The following is a 14,446-nucleotide window of genomic DNA, read 5'->3' as shown; positions in this document are numbered from 1 at the left end:
GTTAATTCAAAATTGGTGGGAAAATTCCATTATCTTTTCATTCCGTTTTTCCATCACCTAAGCACTCAACGTTAAAGTCAGTTTGAACTGAAGCGTCGGCAGTCCAAACTCACCAGCCACTACTATTATGAATCAGAATCAATCAATTCGACAGCACTTAACAACAACATATACGAAAAGTCACTGAACTATAGACTTCAAAGTGGTGAATTTCATGTATGGTGGTGTACAGATTGTTTTGTAATTGTTTTTTGGTTAAATAGTGAAAAGGACAAGTAAATTCAGTGAAATAACCTTCGTCTGAACTCCGTGTTCACAGCCTGAAGCTCATCACCAGGAGAATCTCAGCTCTAGAGACCTGGACCCAACAGTGTGCTCTCAGAGGAAGAGTTTTTCATCTTTTAAGCTTTCTCTCACCCTCCCTCCTCCGCTGTATCCATTTATTAGTTGGGATATAGCTTCCTATTGCTGCTGTAACAAATTACCACAGGCTTAGTGAGTTAAAGCAACACGAACTCATTATCTTACAGTTCTGGGGGCCAGAAATCTGAACTCAGGTTCACCAAGCTAAAGTGAAGGTGTTGGTTGTTATTGTTAAGTACCATCTTGTCGGTTCTGACTCATAGCGACCCTGTATAGGGTTTCCAAGAAGTTACTGGTGAGTTTGAACTGTTGACCTTGCAGCTCAAACCGACCCTGCAGTCTTGCACATTAATGCACAGTGCCACACCAGGACTCCAAAGGTGTTGGTATAGGGCTGGTATTTGTCTGAAGAGACTGTTGTTGTTACATGCCTTCTAGTCAGTTCTGACTCATAGTGACTCTATATAGGGTTTCTGGGGCTTGTAAATATTTGTGGGAGTAGCTGGTGGGTTAGAACCACTGACATTTTAGTTAGCAGTCCAGTGTTTATCCTTCAGAGACACAGGGCTCCATCTTTTTACTTTCCAGCTTTTAGAAGCTGCCAGCATTCCTTGGCTCCTGTTCCTTCTATCCTCAAAGTGCAGCACTCCAACTTCTATTCATGACCCTCTAAGCTGGAAGACAACCACAATAACACTTTAAAGACAACCACAATAACACTTCTCTCTTTAAAAAAAAACAAAACCCTGTGATTACATTGGGCTCACCTGGATAACCCAGAAAAAATCTCCCCTTCTCAAGGTTGTTGTTGTTAAGGGCCATCAAGTCAGCTCTGACTCATAGAGACTCTGTATAGGGTTTCTGAACCTGCAAATCTTTGAGACAGCAGAAAGTCTCCTTTTTTTTCCATGGAGTGGCTGGTGGGCTCGAACTACAGAACTTAGGTTTGCAGTTCAGTGCTTATCCTCTGGAGTCACCCCATGTCAATAGTCTTAGTTTTCTCAAACTGCAAAGAACTCCATGTGTGGACCAAAGGTAAGGAAGAACCATGGTGTGGACAGTACTTTCTTTGGTGGGTGGGATATCCCAGAGGTTGTGTGTCTATGAATGAGACATGCCCTGGACACGAAGCGAGTGTGTAGCCCTGATCCTCGGTTCTGTGGCAACCTCATACGGTTTAGCGCAATATCATGTTGAAAACTTGATCCGAGTTGGGGGTTTATTCCAACATGCCAGTGCTAAGAGGTGTCCAACGTTCCCACAAGGGAAGCGGCCGGAGACAGATAAAGCGAACATAAAAGAGCAAGAAACCTCCAAGTATAGACGGGGATTGAGGCTCTTTGTAAGGTAGCCAGGATGGGAAACAACACCAGTAAAAGAATCTCTAGAGAAAATGAAACCAATGACAACATTACCCCTGATAGTCTATTAGGATTGATGCTAAAGTATTGGAATAATAGTGCACAAACTAAAGGGAAAAAGAACAAATGATAAGATATTGCTGTTTCATTTGGACACAAGAACTAATTCTTAAACTAAATGTCTTTTGGCCTAAATTTGACTCAGACGAGGACTGGGTCTATCAACTTTTAATTGAATAGGTCAGTAACAGGAAGAAATGGATTATGCCTTATGCTGGAGACAGGGTCCTGTTGTCCTATTTGCACTTAAGACAAGGGATAACAAGGCAGAGAAAGAAAAACTTGCTTTCACTTGGACCCTCTTTTCTCTATACCCCTACCTTACAATCCTGCTGTTCCTCCTACACCTCAAACTCACAATGCTGAGCCCACCTCCCCTGAGCATGCTCTGCCTACAGAGCCCAATTTTCCCACACTGGTGTGATACCCCTCCCTGCAGAGACTTAGATAAGAAATCACACAGTGCCAAAAAGATATACAAAACCTTCCCTTTCCCCCTCCCCCGCAAGAGTCAACTAGACACTTTTTTTTTTTTTTTTCCATTTGATAAAAGTCCCCTTAAACGAAGGAGAAATTGGGTTCATCAGTGAACCCCTAACTGGTTCAGGGGACTGAAAAAAAAGGCATGTGAGAAAATTCGTCAGGTCAGACCCAGAAGATCCTTTGGGCAAGAGAGTGTTAAAAGCATCATTTTGTCACCAATTGTTGTTGTTGTTAAGTGCCATCGAGTCGGTTCCGACCCATAGCGACCCTGTACAGGGTTTCCGAGGGTGTAAATCTTTACGGGAGTAGAAAGCCTCATCTTTCTCCCGCGGAGTGGCTGGTAGTTTCGAACGCTGACCTTAAGGTTCACAGCCTGATTCGTAACCACTACGCTACCAGAGCTCCTTTTTGTCACCAATAGTTGAGCTGATAATCTGTAAAGTTACAAAAGATAGAAAACTGGAAAAGCAGGTCTATGTTAAAGGAAGCTGAAAAAGGTATATGTAAGGTGGGATGAAGAGAAACAGAAACAGAAGGCCAAAACTGCGTTGTCTCCCTTAGGGCAAGGAGCTCTGGTAAAGTAGTGGTCACAAATTGGGCTACTAACCTCAAGGTCACCAGTTTGAAACTACCAGCAGTTCCATGGGAGAAAGATGAGGCTTTTGAGTCCTGTAATGATATATAGCCTTGAAAACCCTGTACAGAGTCACTATGAGTCAGAATCCACTCTGCGGCACACCACCACCACCTTCAGGCAGGCAACTCAGGGGAAGATAATTAACCAGTGCCCCTCGGGATCCTGACCCCCACAGTCAGGACAAAACAGGAGGGGAGGGGAACCCAAAAACAACCAGAGGAGAAAACAAGTACTTTAAATGTGGAAAAGTATGGTATTTTAAGAAAGAATGCCCAGTTGGCTGAGGAGAATAATCCTCCTTATACCATTGATGAGGAATAAGGAGGGTCGGAGACTCTTTTATATTAATGGGTCCCACTTGGAGCCCCTAGTAAATTTAAAAGTGGGGCCACATAAGGAAATTGTGGCCTTTTTAGTCGACTTGGGTGTCTCCAAATCTTCCCTTTGCAGTCAGCCCTCTGGTCTCCTCTACACACCCAAGAAACTCCTAATCTTGGGGGTGGAAGGGGAAGGATACCTTAGACTAAATGTCTTCCTATAGCCCTTTTAAGAATCCAGATGGTCTCTCAAAAAGACATTGACCTATCCCCATGTGAGATGCTTTCTGGTTTACCCTACCTAAGCCCTACTACTGCCCTTCCCACTTTTGAGACAAAGGATCAATTTCTTAAAAACTGTATACTTGGCTTTTCCTCCACTCTACTTTCTCTTAGGAAAAAGCTTCTTCTGGTGCAGACACCGCCCCGCCCCTAGAGTTCCTGGTGCATCTTCATCACCCTGGTGATTACGTATTAATCAAGAACTGGAAATTCCACCCTTGTGGGTGGAACTAAAAACAAAACAACGGGGGAGGTGGTCCATAGAAGACAACACCTTATCCCCATAGAAGGGAGAAATGGTCTGCAACCAACATGGTGGTTTTTCAAATATAATTCTTAAGATAAATGTCAAAATAAATAAATAAATAGTTTTAAAATATATATATAAATGTAGGCATAGGCTATTTGAGGTTACAGTGCAAAATTCTGAGTTAGAAAACTGGAAAAGCAGGTGTATGTTAAGGGAAGCTGCACGTGCAAGGTGAATTGAGCACTGAGAAGATGTTTTGTTCTGTGTTAATATCTTTGATATTCTTTCTGCAGTAAAATGGTATAAATTAATCCATTTAAAAGGTGGTTAAGGATTGTTTGGTTGGTGTAATAGCAGTTTTTTTTAATTGTACATTGCTCAAGACTTTATTTCTGTGTGTTTTATTTTTGCATTAGTGTTTCAGATCCTCTGAGAACATAATACTGTTTTAAAAGATATTTGGTGTACCAACACTCTTTCTGAATCGAAAACATTTTGTTCGTTTGTTTAAATTTGGGCCACCCTGTATGTATGCATTTCGACTTTCTAAGAGGAGGAAAAGTATACTGTGCTGTAGATGTTAAAAGAAATCTTGGTCCAAACCTATCCCTTCAAATTCACCATTTGTCACTTCCGACCGGGAGTCTTAGCTCTCTCTGATCAAGACCTAGAAAGAGAACAGACTCCAGTCAGACTGTGAGGGTCCTTCCCAGGTACGATTGACCGTTGAGATAGCTGTCCAGGCTGCAGAGGAGTGATATGTTGGATATTCATCAACTTTTAGTAAAGGGATGCAGAGTTACTGGAAATGGAGTTCCTTCTGCAGTTGTCAGCTCTAGGCGTTATCCTCACGCTTCATCTGCCTGTGACCAGCTGTTCCAATTAGGGTTTCAGGTCTTGATATCCTTATCTTTGTCTCGAGGCTAATCTCAGTATTACTATTCTTGTTGGACTAGAACTGTCCTACTCACTTCCTTGATCCTGGTTTAGTAGGAGAGAACTCAGGGTATAAAAATGGATATAAAGCCTGAATAAGAGAGACCTAGGACCCAGGGCTTCTAACCTGTCCCTGACAAGATGGGCTGGATTTGGAAGCTACTATGGCTAAAACGTATCATTATCATGAGAAAGATGCAAAGGGCTTTTGCCCATGATCAGTTATAGTCAAGTTAATAGCAGATGCAACTATGGCATCTCTCCCTGTTCTGTTATCCGATGCGGACAAGAGGAGTCTCAGAGACAATTGTCCAATGTCGCTAAATATCTTTGCCCCTTTAGAACAGTGAGGGAAAAAAACATAAATATGGTGCCTTGAGGGGTCCCTGTAATGACTGGAACAATGTTTGGTGGACCACCCAATATCGGTGATGACTTCTAGCTCATACGAGGGTTCACCACCCCTTCCACCTTACTGCAAACCCTTACAATGCAATCAATTATTCTTAATTATAAATAATCCCATAACCATGACCAGAGACCCTTCAATAATAGGAAACTATGAACTGGGAGTCAATGGTACAGGAAAGGATCCTATGGGAGTCTTCTCTCTCAAATTAGACAAAACTCAAGCCCAACCCCTACTAAAAAAAAAAAAGAAAACACAGAATCCTAAAAATATGATTCAGATCTAAGTTCAGGAAATGACCGTTGCAAAGTGATTACCAAAGTTAAAGACCTAAGACAAACTATAGCTATAAAACAGAATATGAGGATGCGAATGCTTGGTTGGAATGGACTAAATATTCTGTTCACACTCTAAATAAGAGCGATTGTTACACCTGTGCAACAGGAAGACGGGAAGCCCAAGTGGTCCCCTTCCCACTCAGCTGGTCCTCAGACCCTCAGAGCACGTACTATATGGTCGCTCTCTTCCAGGACCCTGTAGCCTGGGGCAGTTGTCACAACTGTTCCCTAATGTCAAGGGTCTTACAGGTCAGACCCTAGCCTCAAATGTTAATTTCACTTCCTGTCTCTCCAGACACGGGATGTTCATCAGAAACCTAACGGGATGCAGCAAACACAAACTCTTTAAAGAGCTTCAAAATCAGTCAGCCCTAACACTCCACGAGCAGTTGTCTGGTGGGACTGTGGGAAACAATTATTCCGGGCTTTACCTGCAAATTGAAATGGCACCTGGGCTTTGGTGCAATTGGCCATCCCTTTCACCCTGGCATTCCATCAACTGTCAGCTGCAGGAAACAGGCCTAGGACCAAGAGAAGTGTAGCTACTCCCCATGGCTCTTTTGATCGCCATGTTTACATAGACAGTACCAGAGTTCCCTGAGGAGTACTAAATGAATTCAAAGCAAGAAACCAAATAGCTGCAGGGTTGGAATCTGTATTATTCTGGTGGTCAACCATTAACAAAAATGTGGACTGGATTAATTACATGTATTATAATCAACACAGATTCATAAATTATACCAAGGTCTCTAAAAAAGGACTAGCAGAGCAATTAGGACCTACTAGCAAAATGGTCTTGGAAAACAGGGTAGCCCTAAATACGATATTAGCAGAAAAAGGAGGAGTATGTGTTATGATCAGAGGCCAATGTTGTACTTTCATTCCCAATAACACAGCTCCTGATGGTACCATTACCAAAGCAGTACAAGGGCTGACCACCTTAGCTAATGAACTTGCTGAAAATTCAGGCATAGATGACCCCTTTTCTAGTCTCATGGAACAATGGTTCAGAAAATGGAAGGGGCTTATGACTTCAGTCTTCACCTCTCTAATGATCGTTTTTGGCATGTTTACAGTAATGGGATGTTGTATTATATCCTGCATAAGAGGATTCGTTCTAAAACTTATAGAAACAGCCTTATACAAGCAACTCCCACCTCCATACCAAAGTAACCTTTTTCACTTAGAAACATACAAACACCAAAGTCAACGTCTCCTTGCAGAGTTTGAAGAAAAGAATGAAGCTAACAAAAAAAAAGGGGGGGGGAGGGGAATTGTGAGAATGAGTAGCTTTGCTTCAAAAATTATTAAAATCCTGTTTATTGAATTCAGTGAGCTTTCTGTTTTACCTTTTACTTCCCAAAGTTAAGTAGAGACTTTATGGCCTTTCTTTTCCTTTTATTACTTCCTGGAGTAGGGACTATATGACCTCTTTTCTACTTTTTACTATTTCCTGAAATGGGCAAGAAGAATGCACGCTTTAGAAATTCAAATCAGCAAATCGGGTAAAGGAAAAGTTCATGCGATCAAAGCCCTAACCAATGGTGTGAGACACAGCCTTAAGACTTGTGTCAGGGATAAAACCTGAGTGGACTGCTCAGTGTGCTCACTAGCCTGTTTCCGTACGACTATGAGCATGCACCCTTCTGCAGAAGTGAATTTTGATTTGCCGAGGTAATTTAGTCTTACCGAGTGTCTTTTTGTGCGACATCGGGATTAATTTCTAACACCACTCATAGTGACCCCGTATACACCAAAATGAAACACTACTTGTGCCTGTGCTGTGTTGTTGTTGTTAAGTGACGTTGAGTAGATTCAGACCCATAGCGACCCTGTATAGGGTTGAGCTTGAACCACTGACCTTGCAGTTCAAACACCTTTGCAGTCTGTCGCATTAGCCCATAGCGCCACAGCAGGCTCATGTCTGTGCCACCCCGGAAATCATTGCTATGTTTGAGTGGGCTGTTACAGTGCCTGTGTCAGGCCATCTGATTGGAGGGCTTCCTCTTTTTCCACTGATCCTCCACTTTACCAAGCACGATGCCCTTCTCCACAGACTTGGTCCTTCCTCATAATATGTCCAAAGTACATGAGATGAGGTCTTTCCCTCTTCATGACTAAGGAGCTAGCTGTACAAAACAGATTTGTTCTTTCTTCTGGCGTTTCACCTACACCTCTGCTTCCCCCCAGTCGGTCCTCTCGTACTGTTAATTTCAACTATTTCTTCATTCATTCTAGACCAACTTGTTGAAAGAAACCACACTTCTTATGGTTGTTGGTGGTTGTATGCCGTGGCGTTGGTTCTGACTCCACAGCGACCCCTGTGTAGGCTTTCACAAGACTATAAATCTTTCTCCCGTTCAGAGGTTGGTAGATTCAAACTACTCACCTTGTGGTTTGCAGCCCAATTCATAACCCACTACACTACCCACTACACTCCGATCTTCTTATAGCATTTTCAAGTGTTTCATACCCTTTTCCTGACACTAAGTCTACCTGGAGACAATTCTATTACCTGCCTCCTATGCTTTTATAATTGGAGTCCTGGTGTAGTGCTGGGAGTTAATGCGCCAGACTGCAAAGCCATTTGAACTACAAGGTCGGTGGTTCAAGCTCCTTGGAAACCCTATACAGGGTCGCTAGTGATTCATACTCAACGGATAAAATCTGGACCCTTCCTGTCGACGGCCAGCCACCTTACTTCTGCTCTTAGGGCCAGTCCCCCTTCAGGAATCCTCCATTGATTATTCTATTTAGAACTTTAGTCTCTAACATTCAATTAAAACTTTGACCTTCATAACACATTATTATTTTTCCCCCCATGTAAAAGGAAAGGACTTTTCTTTGTGGAGACTATAAACTCATTTCTCCCCGTTCCTTGCAGTTCAGTGCCATGACAGACCACGCAGGGACACAGCACAGTTGATGATGAAGAGGACGATGGCAGGGTCAGAAGGCCAACAGACTAATCAGAACTGGAGAAACTTCACACAGGTGAGTTCACTGGGTTTCCGTTTTATCTCTCATCTCTCCCTGACTAGAAACTGGTGAAGTCTGCAAACTGGAGCTGCCAACAGGCACAGACAGAAATTAAAAGCTCCAAAGCAAGCCTGCATTTCTAGTCCGAGCACTGCGGAAGGGGCAGTGTAGTAGAACAAACACCTTTTTGACAATGTCCCCTGGCCCCCTGCAAACACCATGGATGTCTGCTGCTTCTGCAATATCAGTAGAAAACAAGTGAGGTTCTTGGAGCTCTACGCCTCCCCAGCCCCACTCAGCTGTAGCTGGAGGTCCATTTCCTGCCCTCAACCAGTATGATACCAGTGGAGACTGGGTCAGGAGGCTGGGTTTCTCAACAGTAGCAGGCAGCACTTCCCACTTAGAGTGGAAGGAGGAGCTTGAAGAAAAGAGAATTCATTCAACCTGCCCAGGTAATCCCCACAGACCTCTGACTGACCCACACATGAAGCTGATATAAATTGTTGTGTTTAAGTGCCCGTGAGTCAGGTCTGAACTACAGCAGCCCTGCACAGGGTTTCCAAGGAGCAGCTGGTGGGTTTGAACAACTGACCGTGTAGTTCACAGTCCAGTGCTTATCCTACAGCATCATACCACTGTTAAGTATTGTCGAGTCGGTTCCAACTCATAGAGACCCTATGTAGGGTTTTCGAGGATTGGCTAGTGAGTTTGAGCTGCCAACTTTGCGGTTCAAACTGACCTTGTTTATCCTACGGTGCCACACTAGGTTCTCAGAATGGCCTTCAGTAGTTCATAAAAATGCAGATCAGAACAGCACTATAAAGACTCTGGAAACAAACTTGTCATTGGAACCACAGTCCATAAAAGCAGGCCACAGACAAAACACTAACCTAAACAGGGTGACTGTGTGCTAAAAATAATGATCAAAGACTCCTGGAGTGGTGTTGTGGATTAATGTGCCAGACTGCAAAACCATTTGAACTGCAAGGTCGGCAGTTCAAGCTTACCAGTTGTTCCTTGGAAACCCTATACCTATATATGGGTCACTATCGGTCAGAACCGACTCAACTGCGCTTAACAACAACAACAGCAGCAGCATACCAAAATGTCCAGGTTACAATTGAATTGCTCAAACCAAGAACCAGGAAAAATCACCATCTGAATGAAAACAAGATTCCAGCACAGAATGCTTCATTGAAAATCAGTCAGTCACAGAAGGACAAAAAGCGTTATGATCGGTTTTATATGAAATAAGCAATATATTGAGACCAGAGTTTATTAGGAATCCTGGTATAGCATTGTAGGGTAAGCACTGAACTGCTAGCCAGAAGGTCGGTATTTCAAACCTATCAGCTAGCTGCTCTGTGGAAACCCTATACAGAGTTACTATGAGTCAGAACCAACTCGATGGCATTTAACTACACCAGGGGTTCCTGATGTGGCACTGTAGGATAAGCACTTCACTGCTAACCTCAAGGCTGACAGTTGCGACCCACCAGCTGTTCCTTGGAAACCCCATACAGAGTTGCTGTTAGGTGGAACCAACTGACTTGAAGACACCACCAGGGATGAGCCGGAGGGAGGGTCACTGGGAAGTGCTGAGTCTCTTTAATGCTGGAGGAAGAACTGGCAAAATGCCAGTGGAAATGGTTTCCCAGTGTGATGGACACAATGTCACTGAATTCTATGGAAAAATGGATAAATTGGCAAGTGTTTTGTTATACATATTTTCATCACAATTAGAAAAAACTGTTTCGCTGAACCATCTGAACACTCTTGAAACAAATGAAAATACAAAGCATACACACCAAGACAGAAAATCTCAGTAAAGAAATAGAAGACATAAAAAAGAACCTAGTGGTAATTATGAAACTGAAAAGTAACCAAAATTTAGAAAAGCTCACTCAATGGACTCAGCTACACATTGGAGATGATCAAAGATGGAACCAGCGAACTTAAAAATAGATCAATAGAATTCCTTCCTAGAGAGAAAAAAATTAGACTTAAAATTTTTTTAACAGATCCTCAGGGGCCTGTGTAACAACAAAAGATCTAATAGTCATGTTACTGAAGTCCCAGAAAGAGAAAAAAGAGAAACTGTGGAGTTTTAAAAAAGAAAGATTTAAAGAGATAATGTCTGAAAATCTCCAAACTTGTTGAAAAACATCAAACTGAGCACAACCCAATTGGGATAAACCCAAATAAATAAAAATCAAGACACATCATAATGAAACTTGTGGAAATTAAAGACAAAGACCAAACTTTGGAAGCAGCTAGAGAGAAACTCATTACCCACAAGAGAACAAAGACTTGAATGATGGCGCGTCTCACCTGAAACCACTTGAAATACACTCACTCACTAGCCACTTCCCCAGGACTCTCAACTACTTGCCTCTGCAGTCTTGTCTGCTGACCATGCCTCCTTTCCTTGGCAGCTGTGACCTCACGGCCTCCTGTTTTCTCTCCCCTAGGATAAGCACTGGAGTCCTGGTGTGGTGCTGTGGGTTAATGCACTGGACTGCAAAGTCAGTTTGAACCGCAAGATTGGCAGTTCAATCTCACCAGCTGCTCCTTGGAAACCCTATACAGGATTGCTATGGGTGGGAACCAACTCAACGGCACTCAGCAACAACAACAGGACAAGCACTGGGCTCTGTTGGCAAGGTTGGTGGTTCAAACCCACCAGCTACTCCTTAGAAAACCTGTACAGGGTCTCTGAGTTGGTACCGACTCCAGGGCACTTAACAACAGTATGCCTCCTTATCGCCATTCTTTCTCTACTCAAATATGAGCTGTTTAACAACTTAGTTGTTCCTGCGGTTCTAATCACTAACTGCTTTTCCTTTCTCTGAGTGACCACCCCTTCATTTCCTTGATTTACTTAAGAAAAGAAACAACTGGTTTATTGAGGTATACTTTTGATAGAGTACATTCTACCCATGTTCTATGCAGCTGTCTGAATCCTCACACATTTTGATCACAGTCAAGAGCAAAACGTTCCCTTGTTGCTATTTGTTGCCAATTCTCTCCCCCTACCTCTAGCCTCTGGCAACCAATGCTGTTTTCTGACACTACAGCTGTACTTTTTCTAGAATGTGTGTTATTATAAATGTTGTCTAGTCAGTTCTGACTCATGGTGGCTGGTTATGTGCCCTGGAGTCAATTCTGATTCATAGCAATCCTGTATAAGGTTTCAGAGGCTATACATTTTTGTTGTTGTTAAGTATCATCAAGTTGGTTCCGATTCATAGAAACCCTGTATAGGGTTTCCAAGGAATGGCTAGTGAATTTGAACTGCCAACCTTAAGGTTCAAACCAACCATGAGGCCTAGTGCTTATCCTATGGTGCTACAACACCAGGACCCAGGATTAGAAAGCCTCATCTTTCTCCCATGGAGCTCCTGGTGGGCTTGAACTGTTGACGTTGCAGTTAACAGCCCAGTGCATAACCCACAATGCTACCAGGGCTCATTAGCGACCCTGTTCAACCTGTATGCTGAACAAGTCATCCGAGAAGCTGGGTTCTATGAAGAAAAACGTGGCATCGGGATTGAAGGAAGACTCATTAACAACCTGCAATATGCAGATGATACAATTTTGCTTGCTGGAAGTGAAGAGGACTTAAAACATTTACTGATGAAGATCAAAGCGCACGGCCTTCGGTATGGATTGCATCTCAATGTCAAGAAAACAAAAATCCTCACCACTGGACCAATAAACAACATTCTTATCAATGGAGAAAAGATTGAAGTTGTCAATGACTTCATTCTTCTTGGATCAACTACCAACACTCATGGAAGCAGCAGTCAAGAAATTAAATGACATATTGCATTAGGCAAATCTGCTGCACAAGACCTTTTTAAAGTGTTGAAGAGCAAAGATGTCAGCTTGAGGACTGAGGTGCAACTGATTCAAGCCATGGTGTTTTCAATACCCTCATAAGCACGGGAAAGCAGGACAGGGAATAAGGAAGACTGTAGAAGAATTGATGTATTTGAGTTACGGTGTTGGAGGAGAATATTGAAAGTGCCATGGGCTGCCAAAAGAACCAACAGATCCATTTTGGAAGAAGTGCAGCCAGAATGCTCCTTGGAGGCCAGGATGAACAAACTTCGTATCTCATAATTCTGACATACATATTGTCAGGAGGGTCCGGTCAGTCGCTGGAGAAGGATATCATGTTTGGTAAGATGGAGGGTCAGACAAAAAGAGGAAGACCCCCCAGTGAGATGGATTGGGAAAGTGGCAGCATCAGTGGGCTCAAGCGTGGCAACAATAGTGAGGTTGGCCCAGGACCAGGCAGTGTTTTTTTCTGCTGTGCATAAGGTCGCTATGAGTCAGTACTGACTCGATGGCACCTTATAACAATGACAACAACAATGGGTTTCTGAGGAGCACCTGATGGATTGGAACAGCCAATCTTTCAGTTAGCAGTCCACTGCTTACCCTACAGTGCCACACCAGGAGTCCCTTTTCATGTTTTTCTTAATATCTGCCAATAAAGGTGATACCTTCTACATTTAATCTCCTGTACTAACCTTCCTTCTGAGCTTCAGTCCCACCCTTGCAATGTCCTGGGTCAGATTTAAGACTCTCCTTGTCTTCATGTGTTGAGAAAGCTGTGTATGTAATCTGAGGCAAGTTCCTTAATTTCTCTGAGTCTCAGTGTCTCTGCTAGTTACCTAAACCCAATAGTCGGTTCTGACTCATGACAACCCTCAGAGCTGCTGTTAACAAACAGTCCTCCAAAGGGTGCCTTTAAAGACTAGAAATGTGGTCTCAGTTTTGGAGTCTACACACCCAAATCAGGGCTTCTTCATCTTTAGGGGAGGCTCCCTTCTCGTTGGGGGTCCTGGAAATTCTGGGCTTATATATGGTTTCTCCCATGTCACCTGTCTTTCACTGGTTTGTCTGTCTAGCCTGCTCTTTTTATAAAGTACCATTGAGAAGGGATTCGGGTTAGGGCCCACCCTACTCCAGGATGACCCATTCCAGACGGTTAGGAATGCAACATAACCTTTAACTTTTTATTGTGAATTGAGAGAAGTTTCACAGAGCACAGCATCAGTTTTGCATTCAACCAATCATATCCTTTCATCTCAGTGATTATCATCCCTTCCAGGTAACATCTGCTATCCCACTTCCTCACTCTAAGTCTTGTTTCCATTCCACCTTCTTTCCACCCTCCTGAATTTGGTTCTGAGGTAAATGTCACCCTTTTAATCTTAAATGGTTGGCCAATCCATGGTAGGCATACCTCACTTGTGTTGTTGTCTCAACATAACTTTTTGAAGACGCAACTCAACCTCTAAGTTTCCCTCCATTAAAGAGGACAATAACAATCACTTTGCCAACTTACTGAGGAAATAAAATGGGATAAATGCTACCAAGGAGCGGTTATACACAACTGAGGCTCAATTCAGGGTTATCATCATTAATACCAGTTGACCTTGAGGAAGGTCCTTTTCCTTAAGGTGACAGCATCTTCTAAGGACAGAGCACTGGGTCTCTGAGTTCCAGTCATCTCAGGTCAGAAATCATTCCCACCCCAGTCGGGTGTGTAGACACCTCAGCATGCTATGTGAGCGAATGCACATCACTTCCGATGACTACATTGAAATTCTCAGAAGAGTTCATGGCACAATTGAGTCTTGCAACTAACCAATTACTTCATGCAATGAGAATGCCGCAGGATCTCTGGTTAGCTTCAAGTTTATGGGCCTGATTTATGTCTGAAATGAAGACTGTTCTATTTCAGATCCCTTTTACTTAAAGGCAGAAATAAAGCACGATGTTATCTTGCAGCAGATTATTCATAAACCCTCCACATATGACAGGCTTCAAGACAAGCAGAAGATACAGCCATTTTTATTAAACAAAGGACCTTTGTAGGCAAGATGACTCCAATTCATGGTGCCCTGTGTGTGTCAGAGTAGAACTGTGCTCCACAGGGTTTTCACTGGATGATTTTTCATAAGTAGATTCCGCTCATGGTGCCCCCATGTGTGTCAGAGTAGAACTGTGCCCACAG

The sequence above is a fragment of the Chrysochloris asiatica genome, unplaced genomic scaffold (assembly GCF_000296735.1).
Source record: "Chrysochloris asiatica unplaced genomic scaffold, ChrAsi1.0 scaffold00056, whole genome shotgun sequence".
NCBI lineage: Eukaryota > Metazoa > Chordata > Mammalia > Afrosoricida > Chrysochloridae > Chrysochloris > Chrysochloris asiatica.
This window is presented reverse-complemented; position numbering follows the sequence as displayed.